Source organism: Callorhinus ursinus, unplaced genomic scaffold (genome assembly GCF_003265705.2).
Source record: "Callorhinus ursinus isolate GAN/ISIS: 27379988/994484 unplaced genomic scaffold, GSC_fseal_2.0 scaffold6, whole genome shotgun sequence".
Lineage (NCBI taxonomy): Eukaryota > Metazoa > Chordata > Mammalia > Carnivora > Otariidae > Callorhinus > Callorhinus ursinus.
The window spans coordinates 65,293,640-65,309,617 of record NW_027397068.1 but is presented as its reverse complement, the minus strand read 5'-3'; the positions used below and the strand labels follow the sequence as shown (position 1 = coordinate 65,309,617).

The following is a 15,978-nucleotide window of genomic DNA, read 5'->3' as shown; positions in this document are numbered from 1 at the left end:
AATAAAATTAGGTATATCTGCAAAGGAGAAAGTTATTCAGTAATAAAAAAGAATTAAGTATACATGCTATAACATGGATGAACAACGAAAACATTGGTAAGCGAAAGAAACTCGTCACCCAAGAGCACATATTGAAAATTTTTTTTAAGATTTATTATTTTGAGAGAGAGAGAGAGAGAGAGAGAGAGAGAAGGAGTGGGAAGGACAGGGAGAAGAAGAGAGAATCTCAAGCAGACTCGGGGCTCGATCTCACAACCCTGAGATCAGGACCTGAGCTAAAACCAAGAGTCAGACGCTTAACCGACGGAGCCACCCTGGTGCTCCTGGAAATATTTAATTCCATTTATATGAAATGTCCACTCAAATTGGACTAGTGGTTGCCTAGAACCAGAGGTGGGGAGAGGGAGGGATTTTGAGAGGTGGGGAGAGAGGGACTGACTGCTAACAGGTTTGGGGGTTAAGAGAGGATCAAAATGTTCTAAAATTCCTTGGGGTGATGGTGGTACAATTCTGTGAATATACTACAAACCACTGCGATGTACACTTTCAATGGGCCAATTGAAATATATGAATTATATCTCATTAAAGCTTTTTTTTTTTTTTAAAGGAATTTTACATTAATTCTGAAGACTCCAGGGGCCCATTGGAGGCTTTGGAGCAGAGCTGACACGTAATTTGAACTGTGATATTAAAAAGGTAACGGGGCAGTAATGCCAAGGAGGATACAGGGTAAGGTAGGACGGGCAAGGCATCCACAGGGGGCAGAGCCCAGGAGACGGGAAGATGCACTGTTGGGAAGACGCCCCTGAGGCCAGGGGGGAGACAGCAGTAGCTGTGCAAATCTACGAGATCATCCGAACGGAATGATGGATGCAAAATAAGAAAGGTCTGGAACCCGGAGGAAGAGGAAATTTGAAAAAGGGTGGAATACGGACAGAGATTAGAGGCAATCAGGAGGAAGTGGCATCAAAGTCAAAGGTGGAGAGGATTAAAGGTGGAAAAGGTGGTCGGCAGTCTGGTGCGTCACACAAAGCAGGGACACGGGAACTCGAAGAAGCCTTGGTCTGGAGGGTGGGAGAACCCGCAGACAAATAACCACCATAAAGATGAGTGCTTTACTCTCTTTCCTGAGAGGGAGGCGACAGGGGCCCGTAAACCAGTTCCCTAACTGCCTGCCTCCAAGGGGGCTTGAGTACTAAACCCAGATATGGGAACCGGGGAAATGCGGAGATGGACACCAAACCCAGGCCTCCGCACCCTGTTTCACTGCCTTTCCAAGGTGGCATCAACTTGGAGGAAAAGCAACCAAAAATCCTCAAGGTCTCTTCCCCTGGCAAGAAGAGAGCAGGTGAAATCTAAGGGAGCGTCTTCACCACTGTGACTCCTTTACAAGGCTTCAAGGGACGCCTGGGTGGCTCAGTCGGTTAAATGTCTGCCTTCGGCTCAGGGTCCTGGGATGGCGTCCTGGAGCCCCACATTGGACTCCCTGCTCAGCAGGGAGTCTGCGTCTTCCTCTCCCTCTGCCCCTGCCCCGCTCGTGCGTACTTTCTCTCTCTCTCTCTCTCTCTCTCAAATGAAATCTTTAAAAATATATATATTTTAAAAAATAAAAAGCTTCAAGATAATCTAAGGGTGAGCTCAAAGCTGCCCAAAGAGATGAACACAGACACTGTCTCAATGACATGGGCAAGTCATGTGCAGGATGGGTAGGTTCTCCTGGGCTCTGCCCCCATGACAAATACCAGCTAATCGAATTTTATGGTCCCGTTGAATTGGACATGTTTATATAGACATGGTTATTCTAACTCAAAGTCCTCAAGACAAATAATGTGACTAGTTCCTCAAAGGGACTGTCCTAATAACAGAAAAGCTAAAAGGGGATTTAAAAATCACTTCACAATACAGTTTAAAACAAAGCAAGGGGAAAATATTTAAAAACTCAATACAAATAATAAAAATGACATAATTTAAGTATTATTTCTCCCCTTATTGAGTCCATATTGTTACATTCTTTGATTTGGCAATTCTGTTTCTGTGAAATATACCAAATGAGAGGCAGAGATTTATGTATGAGAATATTTATTCCTTGGGGTGTACAATATTTGAAGAGCCTAAGTGAAAATGGTGTCTCTACCCCTTTGGTGGAATATTTGGCAAAAACAACATCTTTGAGGCAGTTAATGACAAGGAAAATGGTGACATGGATATAGAAGTCCACACCTCTTTCAGGGTAAAAAGCATGATATAAACTATATATTGAATATAATCCCAATTCTGCTTTTTGTTAAAACGCATACATGTACATTAGGCTGAGGAAGAAGGCCCGGAAAGAAAAATAACAAAAGCCAAACATAGCGGAATTATGGGCAATCTCTCTCTCAGTATTTTCCTTTTATTTTTTTTTAAGGTAGGCTCCACACGGGACTTGAACTCACAACCCTGAGGTCAAGACCTGAGCTGAGATCAGGAGTCTGATGTTTTACCAACTGAGCCACTCAGGCGCCCCAATATTTTCCTACATTTTACAAATCTTTCACAGCATTGTTACTTTCATGGTTAGAATGCAAGCACATTTGACACCTGGCTTTGGGTTGGACAGGGTGGGGTCCAGCACTACCAGACCCTGAATCCCAGAGCAATGCCTCTGATATTCTATAAAACTGCACAGTGGTCCAAAATATCATGATCTTCAACTCTCCAATCACTGGAACATAGAAATTAGCAAGCTGAAAGGAAATTAAAGTTTAAGTGTAATCTTTTAAAAATTATGAAATTAGAATGACTTCCAAATCTGGTCAGGTACATGAATAAATAGGAATCAATTCTTTCCTGAGTGCCTTGTGTTCAAATCCTCCATTCATCTTAAGTCTGAACACCCTTGTCTTTGATATTGTCAAGAGGATTCCAAAGTCTGAAAAGCTAGCTTCTAGTTCTGATTCTGTTGGCTACATGGTGAGGGCAAAATATTGAAGTTTCTGGGCTTCAACTGATGGGAGAATAAATATATCACCCACAGGAATGTTATTCTGAGGTGCAAATGAAGGTTAACGCTAGCACTACTGAGTATATTCTGGAAGCAGAATAAATGTTAGCTATTAGCTCACTTTAAACCATGCACTTCTCAACAGGGGTGATAAAGAAAACTGGTTTCCTGATGGGGAGGCTATTTGTGTATGAAGCATAGATAGATGATAGATTAGATAAGATAAACTGATATACATCTGTGTTATTCAAGTATTATGGAGGGGCTGCTAGGAAAATAAAAGATTCCTTACTGGAGCGATAAGGGGAAAAAAGGTTGAGAAATACTACTTTCAATATAGATAAGCCTCATTTTGAAGAATCCTTTGAAAAATATTTCTGGAAAGACAAGAATGCCCCTTTGTCATCAATTTTTCAGAAATGCATCCTTAGAAGAGAAGTATCCTCTTGTGTAATCAATCACTCTGGTCATCTTTTCCTCACTTTACCAGAAGAGAAAGAAAGGATTTTAATTTGCCTGAATTCTTTTTTTTTTTAAGATTTTATTTATTTATTTGAGAGAGAGAATGAGAGACAGCGAGCACGAGAGGGAAGAGGGTCAGAGGGAGAGGCAGACTCCCTGCTGAGCAGGGAGCCCAATGCGGAACTCGATCCCGGGACTCCAGGATCATGACCTGAGCCGAAGGCAGTCGCTTAACCAACTGAGCCACCCAGGCACCCAATTTGCCTGAATTCTCAACAAAAAGGAGTCAGGGAGTTGGGGTGGGGTGGGGGGAAGAAGCTGAAGGTAGACTCGAACAATGGTGGTGATCGGACCAGCACCCTCCACATCTGTCTTCCTGAATCAGGGTGTGAGCCCCCAAGCGAGCCACATACACCACTTCAAATATTAGAGTAGCCACATGAATATGAGTTAAAAAAAAAATAATAAAAATTGAGGTTAATTTTATTATGCTTTATTTAACCCAATATTAACATAATGTTAGGGCAACATGGACTCAGTATAAAAAATGATTAATGAAAATATTTTATTATATGTAATATATTATTACAATTTTTTTGTTGCACTGTCTTTGAAACCCAGGATGTATTTTACTCACAAAGCATATCTCAAATAGGATTAACAGAATTTCAAGTGCTAAATAGTGACATGTGGCCAGAGAACAGCTCTGAAACTTCAAACCTAACTGAACGTTCCCCCTTTTTGTCTTTTTTTTTTTTTTTAAGTAGGCTCCATGCCCAACATGGGGCTTGAACTCACGACCCTGAGATCATGACTCACAGGCTCTACCTCTGAGCCAGCCAGATGCCCGAACGTTCCCCTCTTTCTGTCACTTCGCAAATGACAATCCTATCCCTGCTTTAATTTCCTAGCCTTCTAGATAGAAATTACCCAATCACAGAATCCCCTGCACTACCTCAGTGTCCAGTTTAGAGCTGACCCTTCTGCTCTCCTAGAATTCTCCAGCATAAGCCCAAATCCTATAATAAGGTCCTCCCACCTCCCCATTACTGGGGCTCCCATGCAGGAATCCCTCCATTGGTTTAGCACTTAAATAAACCTAACTTAGTTGGACTACAGATGAGTTCTTGGTGGCCTCTACATGGCAAGGAATAAAATTCCCATTGATAGATTTAATTGGTACACCTGTCTCTTTTTCCATTGTCTCTTAATTTGTTAATATAGTTGAATTAATATGTTTAAATATATTATTTTTTCCACCAACTTTTATAGTACTCATATACAACAATAAAGTGCTTTAAATGATTTTTACTCAAAAGGTCATCCTATGAGTATATTTAGATCAGCTTAAAAAATAATTACAAAGCAAAAGTTGACACTTGCAAAAGAAATATGTTTAAGCTATAGTCACATGAATTACAGTTTACTTGCAAAGATGCCTTTTTCTACAAATCTAGAGGGTGACAGCTAAAAGCATGTAGTTTTTTTAAAGTCAATGTAAAATTTACTGTCGAGATAAAGAGTAAATTCTGCATGACAGCGTATTTATCTTTTACTCCCTCCAGAAACCATACTCATGGATCATCAAGACTGAATGGATACACTCCACGGTCAGAGAAAAACAGAAAAGATAAGAAATTTGCAGTGGCAACTGGTTCGAGCACCTCAATATACCTGCATCCTAGACTAACAGTGGAGAAAGTAACTCCATTTATGCTATAGAAATCTCCTAAGGCCTCAGTAGACCTAAAGCAAATAGATTTAGGTTAAAAGACCCAAGACATGGATGAATGGATGAACAAAATGTGATATATACAAACAATGGATTACTCCTCAGCCTAACAATGGATAGAAATCCTGTCACATTATTACAACTCAGCCAAACCCTCAAGACATGAAACAGTGAAATAAGCCATGCACAGAAGGGGAGATCCCTCCTATATGAGGTACCACAATTTTAAAAATCTTATTAAAAAAGAAAAAAAGACCCTCAGTTCCCCCTCCCACAGGCTGTACAGCCAGACCCTCTTCACTCACCTGTCCCAGAGATGACAGGAGTGAAACTTAGTCTCCAGGCCAGGGAAGTGGGAGGTGGGGGGAGCAGAGATTCAACCACACCAAGCACACCATCATGAAAAACAAGAGGAGTTTATGCACCCCACTCCCAGACTGTCTCCCTCCCTAGGCTCCAGAAATGAGCTTGAACACTCCCAGGAAACAAGACTCTTCTTAGGGGAATTTGACCAGCCCAAGAAAAGACATGTTAAGATCGATCAGATCACCCTCCAGGAATGGCCACATTGCCCCAGTAACACAAATCCCAACCAACTTTTATTTATTATTATTATTATTTATTTATTTTAGAGAGTGGGAAAGGAGAGAGAGAGAGCAAACATGAGCAGGGGAGTGGAGCAGAGGGAAAGGGAAACAGAGAATCTTAAGCAGCCTCTATGCCCAGCATGGAGTCTGATTCGGGGCTTGATCTCATGACCCTGAGATCGTGACCTGAGCCAAAATCCAGAGCCAGACGCTTAACTGACTGAACCACGCAGGTGCGCCCCCCCCAATTTTTAAATATGACAAACCAGCTCCCAAATCAGATATGTAACAAAAACACCTATTATGAAAGACAAAAAAGCAATCTGAAAGAGACAGAGGCAATGCAGAGAAAGAAACCTTCAACTCAATCCTCAGAAAGATAATGCAGCCAAGAAAAAAACAGGATACTTCAACAATGAATGTTTAGAAAAAAAAACTCAGTTCTTAGAAATTAAAAATAAGATAACAAAATGAAATCTAGTCTTTAGGATATTTTCCCAGAAAATAGAGCCAAATACAAAAAGATAAATAATAGAGAAAAAAAGTTCTAATGAGGGCCCTTCTCAAAGGTCTAAATCTGAGTAATGGTAATTCCAAAAAGAAAGCAAAGAAAAAGAGGGGAATGGATGAAATAATTTCCCAGAAGTGAAGGGTTTCTCGACTTAAAGAACCCAGCGTGTGATAAATGGAATCACAAGGAGATCCATCACTAAGATTTTCAGAACATTTTTAGGACAGAAAGGACACTATTAAGCCATCTGAGGGATTAAAAAGCAGGTCAGCATCAGATTCTGACAGTGATACATGTATCAAGACACAGAAAATCCTGAGTAATGAATGGAAAAACTAACACAACTGGTGGGTGTTTAGGCCCAAATTTGACACACACGTGGAAAATGTTGCTCTTTCGTAAAAAGTTCATTCACCGAGCTTAGACAATGCGGCCACTGACTGAGGGCTCGGCAGGAAGCTACTAATGTGGAAACTAAAGCATCCTCCATTTATTTGTGACAGGCAATTATTTGCAAAGTGGAGATTATCTTACTCTGATCTTTAACTACTGGATCCCATTATGTAGGCTGTGTGATGAGGATCCTGATGAGTGAATACCAAGAGAGCAACTGTAATTCCAACATAAGAAATACGTATCAAAGTATATTAACATTTTCTTCATGCTACTTGGCTTTGGCTCATTTAGCAACATCCTTGATAAGGAGACACTCCTTTATATGCTTCTCCATCAATGTACTTATCTCCTCTCTAAGCCATTCTTTCAGTACATAATACTCGGTGGAAAGCCAACTACGTTCTCACGTTCTATAAAGAGTTGGAGAAATTAAATGATTTGTAAAAGGCGGGAATATTGAAATTGAAACCCAGTTACGCTTGGCAGGCTTCCAGCAAGCACATTCATACTCAAAATATATAATAAGCCCCGGGCATTTCTCTTTAAATGGGAGACGGCTTATTTTCTCTGGCAATGTTTTGCCTAGAGAAGAAAAGATTAAAGGAAAAGACAGGATAAATGTTTTCAAATACTTAAAGGGCCACCATGTGGAAAAGGGAGGTGAGTTTGTTCTATACAGTTCCAGAAGGCAGCACAGCTAGGGGGAGGCATGTTCTCCCTGAGGTGGAGTAACTGGTTTCCTGTTATGGAGAAACTCCCGAAATCTGTGTTTGAGCAGAAGAGACTCCTGAATGGGGGCCAGAGCCTGGTCTAGACCACCTCTAAGTTCCCTTCCACCAAAGCCACTAAACCGGACTTTGCAGTTCTGTCAATCATGAAGACAGGTGTTCCGGGCTGAACTGTGCCCTCCCCAGATTCAGATGTTGAAGGCCCTAACCCCCAGCACATCAGAGTGTGCTTGTATTCAGAGAGGGGATCAAGTTAAAGAGACCGTTATGGTGGGTTGGGTCAAATCCAACCTGACAGGTATCTTTATTTTCTTTTTCTTTCTTTCTTTTTAAGATTTTATTTATTTATTTGACAGAGAGAGAGAGAGAGAGAGAGAGAGAGAGAGTACAAGCAGGGGGAGCAGCTGAGGGAGAAGGAGAAGCAGGCTCCCTACTGAGCAGGGAGCCTGACTCAGGACTCAATCCCAGGACCCCGGGATCATGACCTGAGCCAAAGGCAGACACTCAGATATCTGAGCCACCCAGGCGCCCCTTTTTTTCTTTTTTTAAATGACAGGTATCCTCAAAAAAGGAGCCTGAGACACACAGATGCCAGTGGTGTGCACATATAAGGGAATGACCGGACACAGTCAACAGGTGGCCATCCCCAAGCCAAGGAGAGGCCTCAGAGAAAGTACACCTGCTGACACCTTGAACTTGGACTCTGCAGCCTCCAGAATTGGGAAGAAATAAATTTGTATTGTATAAGCCACCTGTTCTGTGGTATTTTATTATGGCAGCTCTAGCAAACTAATACAGCAGGGTGACTGCCCTGTGCTTGCTTTGTCATTCTAAACACTGCAGGCTCAGACATGTGAAAGTAACCAGTCCATTCAATTAATTACATCTTGCCTATAACTAGTCACACTGTCCTGACATGTTAACTACAAAAGCAGTTTGTAAAAATTCAAACTGTGGAAAAGCTACATTCAAAATAAATAAATAAATAAATAATCAGCTGAGATACCTTGAAACTAATGATTTGGGAAGAAATATACCTTTTATGGAGACTTATACTACTCTAAATAAATGACGAATGAGGAAAAAGAAGAGAAAAAAAGAAAAAAATTCAACGTGTGGTACTCAGGAAAAAGACTCAACTGAGAGGCTAAAAATATGGCAGAATTTAAACCCAGAGACTACATCCTCTCTAAGTTACCTAAGCACCATTATTATATAACATAGGGACATTGTGCTCTAGAACATGCCATTGTTGGAAACATTTGGGGGTTGCTACATTAGGTGAAACTAGGTTTTTTAAAAAATTTATAATCTCACCCAACCTGGGGCTCAAACTCACGACCTTGAAATCAAGAATCCCATGCTCCTCCAACTGAGCCAAGCCAGGTGAACCTAAATTGGAACTGTTTTAAGGATGAGTCAGTCTAAGATCTAAAGGACTGTCAAATAAATGCAATAGCTAAAAAAAATTTAATGTTTCCATTATGGCTTAGTCACAATTAAAGAACCAGTAACCTCAGACCACTTCAGTCCCTCGAAGGAAAGGGTCTGAAGCTTGACCTAACACAGACCAGCCTATAGACCATCTCGCCTGCGTGCCTTCTCACGTGGGCCAGAATACTCACCCGGCTCAGTGGACTGGGAGAGTCTCGAAACTATAGCTACTTATAGGTGAGTCTTCGAAGTAACTCAAGGTTGAATGACAGTCTTCAGGGCAAATAGAAATGGCATTTACCAATATCTGTCACTGAATGGGACCCATAACCAATCCTATTACATAATTTCAATCTCCCATACAGGGGGAGAGCTATGTTACCTTGTAGCCACATTTATGAAACTACTTAGCTTTCTTTCTTACCTAAATGATTATCTACTGAGACATTCTTGAATAAATTCTCCCTCTTGAACTTTTCATTAAATTAAAACTTCAAATCTAGAAGATGATTTTTTTCTAAAGACTTTTTTATTTTTAAGTAATCTCTGCACCCAACGTGGGACTCAAACTTACAACTCCGAGATCAAGAGTCGCATGCTCCACCCACTGAGGCAGACAGGCGCCCCGAATCTAGAAGATGATTTCTGAGATCAGACTAGAAAGAAAAAGTGTTTTTACAAAAAGGCATAATGAAATTACCATGTAGATTCTCACCTGCCTAAGGTCACTGGGGTGTCTTCAACAGCTAACCCATCATTAGCATCATAGTGCTAACCCGCTAGGAATACTGATGTTACACAGTCCCAGAATTTCAGAGATGACTGAGGATGCTCTTTTTACAAATGAAAACTGATGGTCAGCGAGATAAAGGGATAGATTCAATTCAAGGGTACACAAAGAAATAGTGACTAGAGCAGCCTTACCCATGGTTTTGTCCCCTAGAATGAACTACAAGGGGCAGAGGACCAGAAGTCCTTGTTTCCTCATACCCCCATCATTTATCAAGTTAGAAGGTTCTTTGGACTGCCAGACTTGAATATACAGTTCGAGGGAGAAATTCTTCCCTGTATAGGTTAGCTGTTAATTACTAAAAAATAAATGTTTCTTTAAAGATGAAAGCAGTAGTTATTTGTTACCAGAAATTTGTCAATGACATAAGTAATTTCATAGAGGAATGCTAAAAAAATTCCTGCAGAGCGGAGGAATGAATAAAAACCGGTTCCCAGAAACTGCAAAGTACAGTACTCCTGCCGATGTTCAAGGGTTATTTTGTGTTTCCCCTAGTTTTCAAAACCTTACAAAACAGGATACAGCTTGAGAAAATGTCATGCAATAATACTGTATTCGAAATACCAAAGCGGGGGTGGGGGTGGGGGACTCTTTGTGGTTTGAGCACTCACATTGGATAGCATTCCTGAGCAGGTCAGGGTCTGACCTCACCTTAGGCAACACCTGGATAACCTAGAGTAAGCACCTGTGACAGCACAGCATGGTATGTGGAGAAGGATCCAGCTTTGTTGAGTGCTAATGCACCAAAGAAAAGGGGGCGGGGGGAGGAGGGGGTAAAATCTACAAAGTTGTGGTATTTATGCGCAAATGATACAAAGGTGAAAAGCCAACAGATGCCCTTCTCCCATGAGCAAAAAGGTCATATTGTTAACTCTACCTCTTCATTTATTCAAGTATTTCTTAAGCACTTACTAGGTGTCAAACACAGGTTTAGCCTCGGGGGACTCAGCATGGAAGCATCTGACAGACCTCCCACGTCAGCCCAAGAAATCTCTGCCCTTGTGGTTCCTCTATTTTAGCAGAGCTGGAGGTAAGACACAGTACATGAACCACGCCGCGTGTTGACAAACGATGTGGGGAAAAAATAAAGGAGGAATGGAGGGTAGTCATCTGGGCAACAGGCAGGTATGTTTTCATGAGAATAAATAACAAGGTACCAATTTTGTCTCCAATTAAAATAGAGAAGCGATTGAATCGTGGATTTCTTCACAGCTGGGAGAGCAGCCTCTCACAGAAGAACATGTATTGGCGGGGGAGGTCATCTTCTAACAGAGACATGGGAAGGATCTTAGGTACTCACTGTCCAGATAAAGCTATTAGATGATCAAAAAGCGACGAACTACTAGTCATTCCAGAATGGATTTTCTGTAAGGTAACAAGGTCCACAGGGAGTGTTGCGATCGTTTGGCAGTGAATAACCTTTTGGCCTTTCCATATCCCAAAGGCACTAAACACCAGAATCTGGTAGGTTTCAAACAGCAAATTTAATAAAAGCTAAGACAGTGACATTAAGCACAATGAGGAAAATGAAATTCTCCCATAATGTTGCAAATGAAGTTTCTAGATAGCTGAGCAAGGCATACTCCATTTTCGTTACTGTAGCTGGGGGATAGTATCTAGAGGTAGAAAAAGTAGAATCCTGCAGAACGTAAGAAACACTCTAAAAGACTTCTGTTTTAAGTGACAACATTTGGGGGTTTTCCTGTTCTTAAATTTTGCTTGGGATCTTAGAGGGTTTTTCCCAGGATTGCCTGCCATTTGTAGTAGTGACCCTCCTCACCATTTTTTAAAGATTTACTTATTTATTTATTTATTTTAGAGAGAGAGAGAGAGAGAGAGAGAGAGAGAGTGGGGTTGGGGCAAAGGGAGAGGGAGAAGAGAATCTCAAGCAGACTTCCTGCTGGGAACGGGGAGTCCCATGTAAGGCTCAATCTCAGGACCCTGAGAACATGACCCGAGCCAAAATCAAAAGCTGGATGCTTAAGGGACGGAGCCACCCAGGCGCCCTCCTCCTCATCATTCTGATCAGCACAACAAAGCCTGTCTGCCTGGCTAGCTGACTGCTACTTTTAATGCAGTTGGCCCCAGAGTGGCAAATGCCAAGGGCAGAGCACCACAACCACTCCATTGCTTCTGGGGTAAATGTCCTCACACTCTGGGTATGCAAATAATATAAAGCACATGTGAACAAAAATTTAAAAAACCAAGGAAATGACTGTTGTTTGTTCATACAAACAGTATGACCTAGGGAGATGAGGAATCATGGCGTTCACCTGCTTTATAACATCTGCTGTATCCACTTTGCAGAGAGGCAAATCTCAAAAAGAAACAAGAAACTGCCTTGTAAATGATAAATTCAAATTATTAAGATCAGAGACAATCACCTGTGTATTTGCACATGGCAATGAGTTGAGTAGGCACTTTAATAAAAAAACATATTATCCAGGGGCGCCTGGGTGGTTCAGTTGATTAAGCGTCTGCCTTCAACTGAGGTCATGATCTCATGGGATCCAGCTCCCATCGGGCTCCCTGCTCGGCGGGGAGTCTGCTTCTCCCTCTCCCACTCCCCCTGCTTGTATTCCCTCTCTTGCTGTCTCTCTCTCTTTCTCTCTCTGTGAAATAAATAAATAAATAAAACCTTTAAAAATATATAGTATCCAAACAAAGAAGGTCTTAAGTTTTTTTTATTTGGTAATACTGAATTTTCCCATCTGTTTGGGGGAAAAATGCGTGCAACAGATATTAAAGTTAAATTTTTTAATTAATCTGAGTTTTTAATTTGCAAAAGTTTTAAATATAAAATTGGACCTGGATCCACATGTAATGTTTTAAAAATCATTTGTGTAGAGGCATTTAACTCATAGAAAATCCAGGGGCCACAGACTATAGAAAAATGACAGTTTGGGATGAAGGGGGCTTTTTTAAAATCTTTCAACAAAAGCAGATTTTCCACAAAACTAACAGCACTTGCATGACCCCTGTGAATGCCGGAAATAGCATGGCATGAAAGAACTTTCTAGTTGGGAAAAGGCTGCTGCTGGACAGAAGCAGTTTTAATAAACGGTAAATCACCTTAAAAAATTCAGAAGGACAAAACCGCCAAGGCTAAAGTAATTTACTGTGAATTTTTTTCATTTTTTTTTTTTAAAGATTTCATTATTTGTCAGAGAGAGAGAGCACAAACAGGGAGCGGCAGACAGAAGGAGAAGCAGGCTCCCTGCTGAGCAAGGAGCTGGATGCGGGGCTCGATCCCAGGACCCTGAGATCATGACCTGAGCCAAAGGCAGAGGCTTAACCGACTGAGCCACCCAGGGGTCCCATTTTTTTTTTCAATAATTATTTGTTCTCAACCCTGATTGTGTACCTTCTAAAAGATGGCCCATGGAATTATATAATCTTCAAGTCCTCTCCAAAATTGCCGTATACATTTCTAACCCTGATGCACAGATTAGAAGGTGTTTATTTAGGAGGCAGTTCCTATCTTCTGTCATTTGAGGAAAGTTTACAAGGAAACAGGATTCCATTTTCATTACAGGAAGAGGAATGGTTCTGAATTACCAGTGTGTCCGGTTTCAGAAAGAAAGCAAACAAGTCAAAGTCAGAAAATATTTTCATATCTGGCTTTGTCTAAATACAGTCAGCCACTTTAAATTAAAAACCCTCTAGCAGGAACGCCCCTTGTTCATAGTTTTCTCCCATGAACTGATCCACGTATGGCAGGACCAAATCCCACTGTTGGTCAATCCTCCTAGGGAAGAAGATGGGTCAGATCTATTCTTACTGATGTGGACAGTAGTAGAAACCAAGGTCCCTGCAATCCTACGATTAAGTGTTACATACTAAATTATGCCTTTGTTTATACATCCTAGTAAGCTTCTGTGTAGAAGGAAATTCTGGAAGTAACCATAAAATCTAACCATAGGCTATTACTGTAGTCAAAAGAAAAGCATGAAAAGGGGCGTCTGGGTGGCTCAGTTGGTTGAGCGTCCAACTCTTGGTCGTGATCTCAGGGTCATGGGACTGAGCCTCTGTGTCGGGCTCCGCACTCAGCGGGAGTCAGCTTGGATATTCTCTCCCTCTGCCCCTTCCCCCACTCTCTCTTTCTCTCAAATAAATAAATAAATCTTTAAAAAAAAAAAAAAAGGCATGAAAAAGTATCCGTGTTTACAATGCCAGGCAGGCAAAAGGCAGAAGAAAAAAACAAGTGCACCAAGCTTATTACAGATGCTAATAAGCCAATGGATTAATAGTTCCTTCCGCCTAAAAGCTCATCCTAAAGGCAGGGCCTGGGGTGGAAACCTCTGCAGCCCTAGGATACCCACCAGTCTTTTCCTAGGTGACAAGGCCTTTTCAGGATCTTTTGAAGGACAAGGTATATTAACTACCACTCTTGTTGCAAGAAATCTTTGCTATTTGCTCAGAGCCCCAAGGCCACGATCAGAAGCCTGGGTCAGCTCAGGGAGACCATGGAAATAATCATCTGCTAAGGCCTGTCTTTTCTCCTTCTCTACCTTCTCTTCTCAATCACATACATCACCATCATAGAGGAAGCCTGCCTGACCCAGGGGCTCCCTCGATAGGCATACGTCAGTGATCCCACATGGCTACCAAATATTTGCTTTCACAGCCCTGTTACCTAGCACACTTGCCTCTCTGGGTTTTCATTCTACTCTTTGCTCAGATGACGCTGTGCCAATAGACAAACCTGTGGACATGCCCAGCACGGTGAAGGCACAGCGGTTAAGAGCTTGTGCTAGGTAATTTGCTGACCTGGGTTTGAAATCTTGACACCGATATTACCTACCTCATCAAAGACCATAATGCACAAAAGGCAGAGTTCCAGGACCCAAAGTAAAAACTTGCAAAGTGTTGGCTGTTATTACTCTCCTCACTTTGGCCCCCATCCCTTGTCAACAAATCTAACCCTTATCTCTCCCAGTCCCAGATCTCCCCCAGTCCCCAGATCTTACCCACGCTCTGACCTCAAATGACTGCACCACCAGAACTCAGAGCACCTCTCATTTCTTGCAAATTCATCTGATACCCACCATGTTACCCTGTCTTAACCCTTCCCTTTATCTTGTGTATCCGTCTATAGACCCGCTTCCTCTCCCCTGCAATGGGTAAGTGGTGGGCTGTTTGTCAGTCTGTTCATCTTCCCTGCAGCACTGAGCACAGTGGCTTGGCCAGAGAAGGCTCCAGACCTGCTGTGGCTTGACTGGATTCAAAAGTTGCCATGGGAAGGACAAAGCATGGGACTTTGGAATTTGAGCTGGGGCCATTCCAATTCTTTTGGTGGAGATGATTTGAAACTTTCACACTAGGTCATGCAAATCCTCCCTTCTGTGAGACTGTATATATTTCTAACTTTATATTGTGCCTGTGGTGTTATATATAAAGATCAGTCTTCCCACCAACTTCAAAAGCAGCTCGCGGCTTGAAGCAGCTCCATGGGGGCATTGAACAAGAGGAGAAACAGGTTCCACATGTTAGGAGTCTCATTTAACCAAGGCAATGGCCAGTCTCCTCTCCTGGGACTTTCCCCTTCATTTGTCTTAATTCACATTGCTTGGAAGACTCACTTCACTCCATGCCAAATCATCATTTTTATGCATCCTCGATAGTGGTTGTTAAATTACTCCTCTGTTTATGATTGAACGGAATGATGAGACAAGAACTCGAGAGCAGAGGACGTTTCTTCTTCAACCCGGGGCGCTTCGACTGAGGCCTACCAGTCAAGGTGCCTGCTTCTGACCCGAAGGTGTGGTCCCTGTGACCTCACGTGGGCTGACTCGAACTAGTGACAATGTGGTGATTCACTTTCCCATAACCATGCCTACGGGGCCTCTAGGCTCAAGAGCTAAAAAAACATGCAGCAAATCACAGTTTGGGCAAAGAGCGGCATGCATCCTGAAAAATACACTTCTAGAAAAATCTGCGCAAGGGGAGCAGGCTTCTCGCCAGAGCGAGAGATACCGACTCTTAAAGCAACCACGACTCTGGGGTTTCCAACAAGAATTCACATCAATACCAGACAACTAATTGCGACCAGGCAACAATTAAAACAAAACAAAACACCACCAACCTAAGTTCCAGACAAAAACATCTAAGAAAGACGAAACATGACTACATTTCCTATACCCAGATATTGGCAGAACTTCCTATACCTGAGTGTTGAGGCCACCCAAAAGGTCTGATAAATACTTCCTGGGGCGCCTGGGTGGCTCAGTCGTTAAGCGTCTGCCTTCGGCTCAGGTCATGGTCCCAAGGGTCCTGGGATCGAGCCCCGCATCGGGCTCCCTGCTCCACGGGAAGCCTGCTTCTCCCTCTCCCACTCCCCCTACTTGTATTCCCT

General features: G+C 42.1%; 1 protein-coding gene across 1 annotated transcript in view; it reads right to left on the bottom strand.

The window, feature by feature from the left end:
* AKAP12 (A-kinase anchoring protein 12) overlaps positions 1–15,978 on the bottom strand; it is a 94,779-nt gene that overhangs the window by 26,965 nt on the left and 51,836 nt on the right. The window lies entirely within an intron of this gene.